The sequence below is a fragment of the Pantherophis guttatus genome, chromosome 12 (genome assembly GCF_059756535.1).
Source record: "Pantherophis guttatus breed Tessera chromosome 12, ASM5975653v1, whole genome shotgun sequence".
NCBI classification, from domain to species: domain Eukaryota; kingdom Metazoa; phylum Chordata; class Lepidosauria; order Squamata; family Colubridae; genus Pantherophis; species Pantherophis guttatus.
In genome coordinates, this window is record NC_142074.1 from 2,609,874 (window position 1) to 2,618,448 (window position 8,575).

Consider the following 8,575-nt stretch of genomic DNA (forward strand, 5'->3'; position numbering starts at 1 on the left):
ATTCTTCAGCTTCTTTTTTATTCTTACCTACCTCCTGTGTCCATGTTGTATTCTTGTATTTCTTTGGATTATCCCATATCTGTCTGCACCCAGAACTGGATTGTTTCTTCCTTGTCACTGCAGTCCCTCCATTGAGGGTTTGTTAGAAACATTTCTAATTGGATCAGAATTGGAGATTCTGTTTATACTGTAATTTGAAACTCAAGCTTTGTATCTGCTGCTCTTCTTGGATATAGTGGTTATTTGCTATTTTATTATTTCCAATACTTCCTTGATCTTCCTTGTTTCTAGGTGATATTTCTTGATTAGGTCTTCTTTGGTCTTCTTGTCTATGGAGATTCTCAGTCCTCCATGTCATGGTTGTCCCAAAGGTGCTTTTTTCAAGAGGCAATTGGACTTTCTGGTTTTTCTTTGAAGACATTTCACTTCTCATCCAAGAAGCTTCTTCAGCTCTGACTGGATGGTGGGGAATGGAAGGGTTTATACTCCTTGCAGACATTTGCATCCTTTTAGCAAGGGAGGGGGAGCCATATGACATAATCTATCTCCAAATCTACAACACAATCCTTTCAACAGTTCCAAGAAGGCTCCACGTCAATTTGCAACACTCAGGTGTTGCAAATTGATGACACAGATAAACCTCCAGGAGGTCTTAACAACCCACTAAAAGAATGCAAATTACTAGCTGCCTGCAAGGAGTTTAAATCCTTCCATTCCCTTGCTTGTCCAAAGTTCTTAGCCCAAGCAATCATTGTCTCCTTTACCTGCTCACTTTCTAATTTGACGCTCAATAAGTAACCATATAGTTTGTTTATCAATTTCTCATCTGTTCCAATTAATATCTGGTCTAATTTTGTCAGTTCTTTATTAAAGCCGTACATTTTGGCATCTTTCTCATAATGCGATTGGATTTGCATTTCTGGCCACCATGCAATTTCTATTCCTTGCCTACTGAATTCCTGTTTAGTTTTGAATTCCCCTTCACCCAGGGGTGAAATCCAACAGGTTCTGGCGAACCGGTAGTGGAAATTTTGAGCAGTTCAGAGAACCAGTAGCAGAAATTTTGAGCAGTTCAGAGAACTGGCAAATACCACCTCTAGCTGGCCCCAGAGTGGGGTGGGAATGGAGATTTTGCAATATCCTTCCCCCAGGAAAGGGATGGGAATGGAGATTTTGCAGTATCCTTCCCCTGCCACTCCCACCAAGCCACGCCCGCCGAACCGGTAGTAAAAAAAATTGGATTTCATCATTGCCTTCATCATTCAAAATGTCATTGTATCTTACAATTTTTCCCATATTGATAATATTAGGGTGTACCAGAGTCTCCATCGTGGAAAGCCAGATTGGAATTTTCAAATAATGTTGTTCCTTTATTTTAAGCCAGACAGATAGCAGTCTGTTTCTGACATAATGTCTCTGGAAATAACTATGTATTTTGGTCCTCCCATACCAAAGGAAGGCGTGCCAACCTAATTGGAGATCATGTCCTTCTAACGTTAATAGTCTTATATTTCTCAGATTGATCCATTCTTTCACCCACATGAGCACCGAGGCCTGGTAATATAATTCCCAATTTGGCAGTCTAAATCTCCCTTTTTTCTTGGTTTCCTGCAACATTTTCATACCTATCCTTGCTTTCTTCCCTCGCCAAACCAAACAAATCTTAATATTGTTTTGTTTAATTCCTCAAAATATTTTTTCTCCAATTTTATTGGTATAGTCTGAAATAGGTATAGAATTCTTGAATACTTTATTTCATATTATAAATCAACATTGATCTGTTAGCTCCTGTTCTGTTATTTCTGACTCTGGATGTTGTTCTTTCTAGGACTAGATGCATTCTTTTCAGGTATCTTCATTGGTTTGATTTGAAATTACAGATTGTTATTTCTTTGTTTTCAATCTCTGTATATTTGTTTCTTTACTTCCAGTAGTTCAGCAGCTTCTGGGCCTGGTTGTTCGGCCCACAGTCCTGAGTACTATTGCTCATTTTTACCAGATGACAGGAACTCCAACAGCTGGAGTGGTCCTTGTTGACCTGGGTGATGACCAAGCTAATATGGGTTTCTGTAATTTATGTCTCATTTTTTATGGGAGAAGCACTCTTTGTCAAAGTCCTCCGATGAGACCTCTCCAGTATGATCGAACCTGTAGGAGATGACCAGGCTGAGCCCAAGAGAAAATTGCCCAATCTTTTCTTTAAAAATCTCCAGGGATGGAGCACACACAGAGAGGACATTTCTCCTTAGTTCTTGCTTGATTCTCTCCTTGATTAGTTTCTATCAGGGGTGAAATCCAACCAGTTCTGACAGGTTCTGGAGAACCGGTAGTGGAAATTTTGAGTAGTTTGGAGAACTGGCAAATACCACCTCTGGCTGGCCCCAGAGTGGAGTGGGAATGGAGATTTTGCAGTATCCTTCCCCTGCCACACTCACCAAGCCACATCCACCAAGCCACGCCCACAGAACCGATAGTAATTTTTTTTTTTTTAATTTCACCACTGGTTTCCATCCATTGATTCTTGTTGTGCCTTCAGATGCTTTGGAGAATAGGTTGACCCTCTCTTCTTTGTGGCAGCCCCTCAAATATTGGAAGACTGCTATCATGTCATTCCTAGTCCTTCTCTTTGTTAAACTAGACACTCCCAGTTCCTGCAATTCTTCACATGTTTTAGCCTCCAGCCCCCTAATCATCTCTGTTACTCTTCTCTGCAATCTTTCCAGAATTTAATATCTTTTTTTATATTGTGGTGAGAGGTCAACTCCAGAAGTCAGAAACAGGTGGGGGGAGCCAGGAGAGCTGCCAGGAGGGGCTGAGATGGCACAACTCTTGTCACTGGGAAGTTTGAAATTCTGTGCTATGTGGGACATGGTTAATTTTAATTGTGGTCAGGTTGTGTCTTTTATTTTTGTTTTTGCATAGCATGTTGTACAAACCCAGTTTGTTTAGTTAGTTCAGGTTAAGCGTGTTGGCTGAAAGCAGGGTTATTGCAGTAGTCTAGGCCCCAGGCTAAATACTGGGAGACGGGGAACTCTGGTCCTGCCTTAGGCATGAAATTCAGCTGGGAGACTGTGAGCCAATCACCAGGAGACTCTGAACTGTAATCCCGCCTTAGACATGAGAGCCGGCTGGGGGAATGTGAGCCCCTCACCCTGTCTCATCCCTAGGAAGGAGAAGGCAAAAAGCCTTCCAAAAATCTCTGCAGGGAGCACTCCAGACAATCTCCAGGAGTCGACACTGACTCAAAGACCCCCCCTCCCAATCTTAGGTGAATCCAATAAATTGGTCATCTCAGGCACCATGTTCTTCCTGGTCAGTGAAAAGGGTTGCAGCCGCATTCTGGAGCAGTGCAGATTTCAGACTCTGCTAGGTTATTTATCCTTCCTTTGGGAAGGAATTGGGCAGGAGGAGAGTAGAGAGTGGCCCCCTCTTGACAGAATAAAGCTGATGGTCTTCTCCTCCTCCCCACCCAAAATTGTCCCCAAGGTTGGCCTAAGGCAAAACCGGAGTTGGAAATGTCAGGCAAAAGAGCGGTAAGGATTTGAATAGAGATCTTCGGGAGGTTTCCCCCTGTGGCACCCTGTAGTAACACAACATTACACTCTTTATTAAATTCAACGCCAATTTATAGGGTGAGGCTCAAGTGCAATGTTTGTAAAGCTTTCGGCGAACACAGAAATCTCAGCGTCGCCATTCAAGCCTCAGATACTTTGTGCGCCTCCAATCCCGGATTTATTTTACCTACAGCAAAATACGCGAGCAAAGCAGCTTCTGCAGGCGATGCGCTGAGAAGCTGCAAAGGCTTGTCAGCATTGCCTAAAGAAGGTTTGAAGGGCTACAGATTAATATGCCAGAGAGTGCAGGGATGACAATTATTCTTTCTTGGTCTGCTGGGTTGGGGATTCCAAGCAGTTCATGGTTAATGAATAGGGTAAAACTAAAGCAACTGAAATTCTCTGATTTGCATAGATCCACTCAGGCCACTCCAAGCTGATCAATATTTTACTAAACCCCACAATGAACATTCGGAAAGCCAAAATTGGGCACCCTGAATGGTTCTGTTCTTAATGTAACAAGGAGGCCACCTTCCCAAAGGCATCCCAAGAGATTCTGACATATATGATGGCTGGAAACATAGAGAGGAAGAACAGAAACATGGAGGGCCGGTTTGGTCTAGTGATTAAGGCAGCTGGCTTGAAAGTAGGAGGCCGTGAGTTCAAGTCCTGTATTGGACATGACAGGCAACTGGGTGACTTCGGGCCAGTCTCTTTTTCTCTCTTTCTCTCAGCTCAATCCACCTCACAGGATTGTTGTTATGGGAAAAATGAAGTGATGTCCCAGTGCCTGGAGGCTGTGCGGATCTGGATGGGGAGGAACAGGCTCAAGCTCAACCCTTCCAAGACTGAGTGGCTGTGGTTCCTGGCATCCCGATATAGTCAGTTGACTCCATCACTGACTATCGGGGGCGAGTCTTTGGCCCCCGCGGAGAGGGCGCGCAATTTGGGAGTCCTCCTGGATACGCAGCTGTCCTTGGAGGAGCATCTGACGGCTGTTGCCAGGGGGACTTTTGGTCAGGTTCACCTGATTCGCCAGTTGCGGCCCTTTCTTGATCGGGATTCCCTGTGCACAGTCATTCATGCCCTCGTCACCTCTCGCCTGGACTACTGCAACGCTCTCTACATGGGGCTCCCCTTGAGGAGCACCCGGAGGCTCCAACTGGTCCAGAACGCAGCAGCGTGGGTAGTGATGGGAGCAGCATGGCGCTCCCATGTAACACCGCTCCTGCGCGAGCTGCACTGGCTCCCAGTTGTCTTCCGGGTGCGCTTCAAGGTGTTGGTTATCACCTTTAAAGCGCTCCATGGCATAGGGCCTAGCTATCTTCGAGACCGCCTGCTGCTACCAACGACCTCCCATCGACCCATGCGCTCCCACAGAGAGGGCCTCCTCGGGGTGCCATCAGCCAAACAATGTAGGCTGGTGACCCCCAGGGGGAGAGCCTTCTCTGTGGGGGCACCTGCCCTCTGGAATCAGGTGCCCCCAGAGATAAGGAGAATCCAAGACCTCAGTGCCTTCCGCCGTGCCCTTAAAATCTTCTTTTTCCAGCAAGCCGGGCTGGCCTAACACTTTTTAAAATGTTTTTAATTGTTTGTTATTGTTTTTAATCATGGGGCCAAATTTATATATATTTTTTAATTGTATTTTAATGTTTGTAGTTTATGTTTTTACTTGGCTGTTCACCGCCCTGAGTCCTCAGGGAGAAGGGCGGTATACAAATTTAAAAATAAATAAATAAATAAATAAATAAATAAATAAATAAATAAATAAATAAATAAATAAAAAATAGGAGGAGGAAAGAATATTAGATATATTTGCCATTGTGAGTTATTTGTAAAAATAATTTACCTCTAGAGCCCATCTGTTAGGCAGTTAAGAAAGTTGATAAATAAATAAGAAAGAAAGGAGGGAGGGAAGGAAGGAAGGAAGGAAGGAAGGAAGGAAGGAAGGAAGGAAGAAAAGAAAGAAGGATATAAATAATCATTGCATGGGGGCCACCAGGATCATTTCTTGGATAAAAGCCCTCAAATATTTAGATTTTCCTACATGTCTTCCTCTCTCTTTTGACTTCTTTCTTCTGCTCTTGCTTCGAATAGTTCTTTGCTTATCACTTTACCTTTTTTTTTATTAAGCAAGTGACAAGACTAAGCAAGGAAGTTGGATTCCTTGGAAGCCCAGCTGCTCTTCAGCATGCAAGGCCATTTCAACAGCAAAGCCGACATTTCTACCCAAGGACACGTCCCCAGAGATCAGCCCCACCAGGTCCGAGATGGTCTCTGGGGCTGCCGACTCTTCTCAAGAAGTTTTAACAAGGCTCCGTCTTAGAGCAGAAAGTGGGAAGGCCACTTGAGGTCATTCCGTGGCAACTCTCGTGCAAGAGCTTGGCTTTTATTAAGCTACTTTCGGGATGGGACTTGCCACATTAATCAGGCCTTGAAAAGATTAACCCAGTTGAACCTAACCTTAGTTTATTTGGAGCTCTGGCCGAGAATAACTGCCTGCTGGGAGCCGGTTTACGTGCTTCCAAAGATTAATAAACTCCTTAGAAGGTTCTGAATTGCTGACTTGCTCTCTGCACAGAGCGGGGAATTACCACGAATTGCGTCATTAGCTGGAGCTGAAATGAATTTGTTCTTGTTGGTGAGTATTGATAACAAATATTCATGGAAGAGAGGAATGTCAAGATCTGGTCCGGTCTGAGGCTTCCCAGTAAGCCAGAAAAAACACAGGAATGCATTTGTTGGAAAGCTCGTTTGGCACTCTCTGCAAATGGATTTATTTACTGTATTTATGTATCACTTCCTAGGCTGAAGTATCTTGAAGTGATTTACAATACAAACAGCAGTAAAATACATACTAAAGCAAAACAAAACAAAGCACTTTAATTAAAAAATGATGTTTGATGGTGGGGGTGGAAGATTCCAGGAAGTTCTGGGGGAAGAAGTGAGTTTTCAACAAGGATTAAAAAAGATTTTTACAGGTGAATTCTGAATTCCAAAGCAGCAGAGGGGGAGGGGGAGGAGGGAAAGTCTCCCATATCCTACCTGCCGATAGCTCTCAGAAGATACTCTGTGGCAGTGGTGGGATTCAAGTAATTTAACAACCGGTTCTCTGCCCTAATGATTTCTTCCAACAACCAGTTTGCCAAACTGCTCAGAAAGTTAATAACCGGTTCTCCCGAAGTGGTGCGAACTGGCTGAATCCCACCACTGCTCTGTGGCCCTTGGCACATGCAGGGGCCCCTCCCTGAGGACCTGGCCAGATAAGGAGCAGTGACAAGAACTGGGGAGGGCTCCTGCCACTGGTTGTAGCCAGGCAAACCTGACTCGGGGCTGACTGGAAACTGGCACAGTGGCTCAACTGAGGGGTAGCTTTGCACAGCCAGGAGCCCCACTTGGCCCTCTGGCCAGGGGTGAAATCCAGCAGGTTCTGAAGGTTCTGGAGAACCATTAGCGGAAATTTTGAGTAGTTTGGGGAACCGGTAGCAGAAATTTAATAGAATAGAATAGAATAGAATAGAATAGAATAGAATAGAATAGAATAGAATAGAATAGAATAGAATAGAATAGAATAGAATAACAGAGTTGGAAGGGACCTTGGAGGTCTTCTAGTCCAACCCCCTGCCCAGGCAGGAAACCCTACACCACCTCAGACAAATGGTTATCCAACATCTTCTTAAAAAACTTCCGGTGTTGGAGAATTCACAACTTCTGGTGGCAAATTGTTCCACTGATTAATTGTTCTGTCAGGAAATTTCTCCTTAGTTCTAAATTGATTCTCTCCTTGATTAGTTTCCACCCATTGTAGTATCCTTCCCTTGGAGTGGGGTGGGAATGGAGATTTTGCAGTATCCTTCCCCTGCCATGCCCACCAAGTCACACCACACCCACCAAGCCAGGCCCACAGAACCGGTAGTAAAAAAAATTGGATTTCACCACTGCCTTGGAGTCTGTGCTGGCTGCTTTCTGGGCCAAATTCCCATCCCCTTCCCTCACTCAGGAGTTCTAGGGAGCAGATCCAATGTGAGTCTCTGAGTTGTCACCTGATTTGTGGGCTTAGGAAACCCGATCCCTCAGGCTCTACTCAAGATTCAAGAACTAGCTGAGAACAGTAGATGCCTGAAAAAGGAGGAGACCCCACCTCGGAGCCTTTGCTGAGCTAACCGCAGCCTGCTGCTATGACTCACCGCCAAAATTTCCTTTGAACCCGGGTCTGCCGAGAGATGAGAGCTCTAACCGTCTTCATTAATGACTCCTTGTTGTTTGAAGCTCTTGGGGGATGTAACGGGAAGAGGGAAGGACCCTGGAAGGCAGGAGGAAGAGCCGCAGCACAAACAATGGTCTAATTAACAAAATCTGGGTCCGAAGTAGGGGTGGGGGGGGAAGAAGCATCTCCTGAGAAGCCATCCAAGTTTTGGGAGAGTGAAAGTAAGAGTGGGAAGAAATACTTTCAGACTCACAAGATTCTGTTGCTGTCATCTTACAATAAATGGGTTGTAAGGTGGTTGGTGCTTCTTGTCTGCATTGCCTTGAAAGGCTGACAGGGGAGCGTAATCTTCAAAAACCATACACATTTTCATTCTAGGACATTCTTTGGAGGTGGGGTCTAAGACAGTGGTGAAATCTAATTTTTTTTACTACCGGTTCTGTGGGTGTGGCTTGGTGGGCATGGCAGGAGAAGGATACTGCAAAATCCCCATTCCCTCCCCACTCCTGGGGGAAGGATATTCCAAAATCTCCATTCCCACCCCACTCTGGGGCCAGCCAGAAGTGGTATTTGCTGGTTCTCCGAACTACTCAAAATTTCCACTACCGGTTCTCTGAACTGCTCAAAATTTCTGCTATCGGTTCTCTGAACTGCTCAAACTTTCTGCTATCGGTTCTCCAGAACCTGTCAGAACCTGCTGGATTTCACCCCTGGTCTAAGGTCACCATTGCAATTGTGAGGTCCCTGTTCCTCTTTTAATGTCTAGAAAGCTGGGAACCTATGGTGGTGGTTGGGCCAATCCAAGGGCAGATCT

The 8,575-nt window shown here is 44.9% G+C and overlaps 1 long non-coding RNA gene across 4 annotated transcripts in view; it reads right to left on the reverse strand.

Moving 5' to 3' along the window:
* LOC132711909 (uncharacterized) overlaps positions 1-7,830 on the reverse strand; it is a 104,175-nt gene extending 96,345 nt beyond the window's left edge. For all 4 annotated transcript variants that reach the window (XR_015729718.1, XR_015729722.1, XR_015729721.1 and 1 more), the window contains exon 1: positions 7,742-7,830. This is a non-coding gene — a long non-coding RNA (uncharacterized LOC132711909). The remainder of the gene's footprint in view (positions 1-7,741) is intronic.
* Positions 7,831-8,575: the final 745 nt, after the last annotated feature.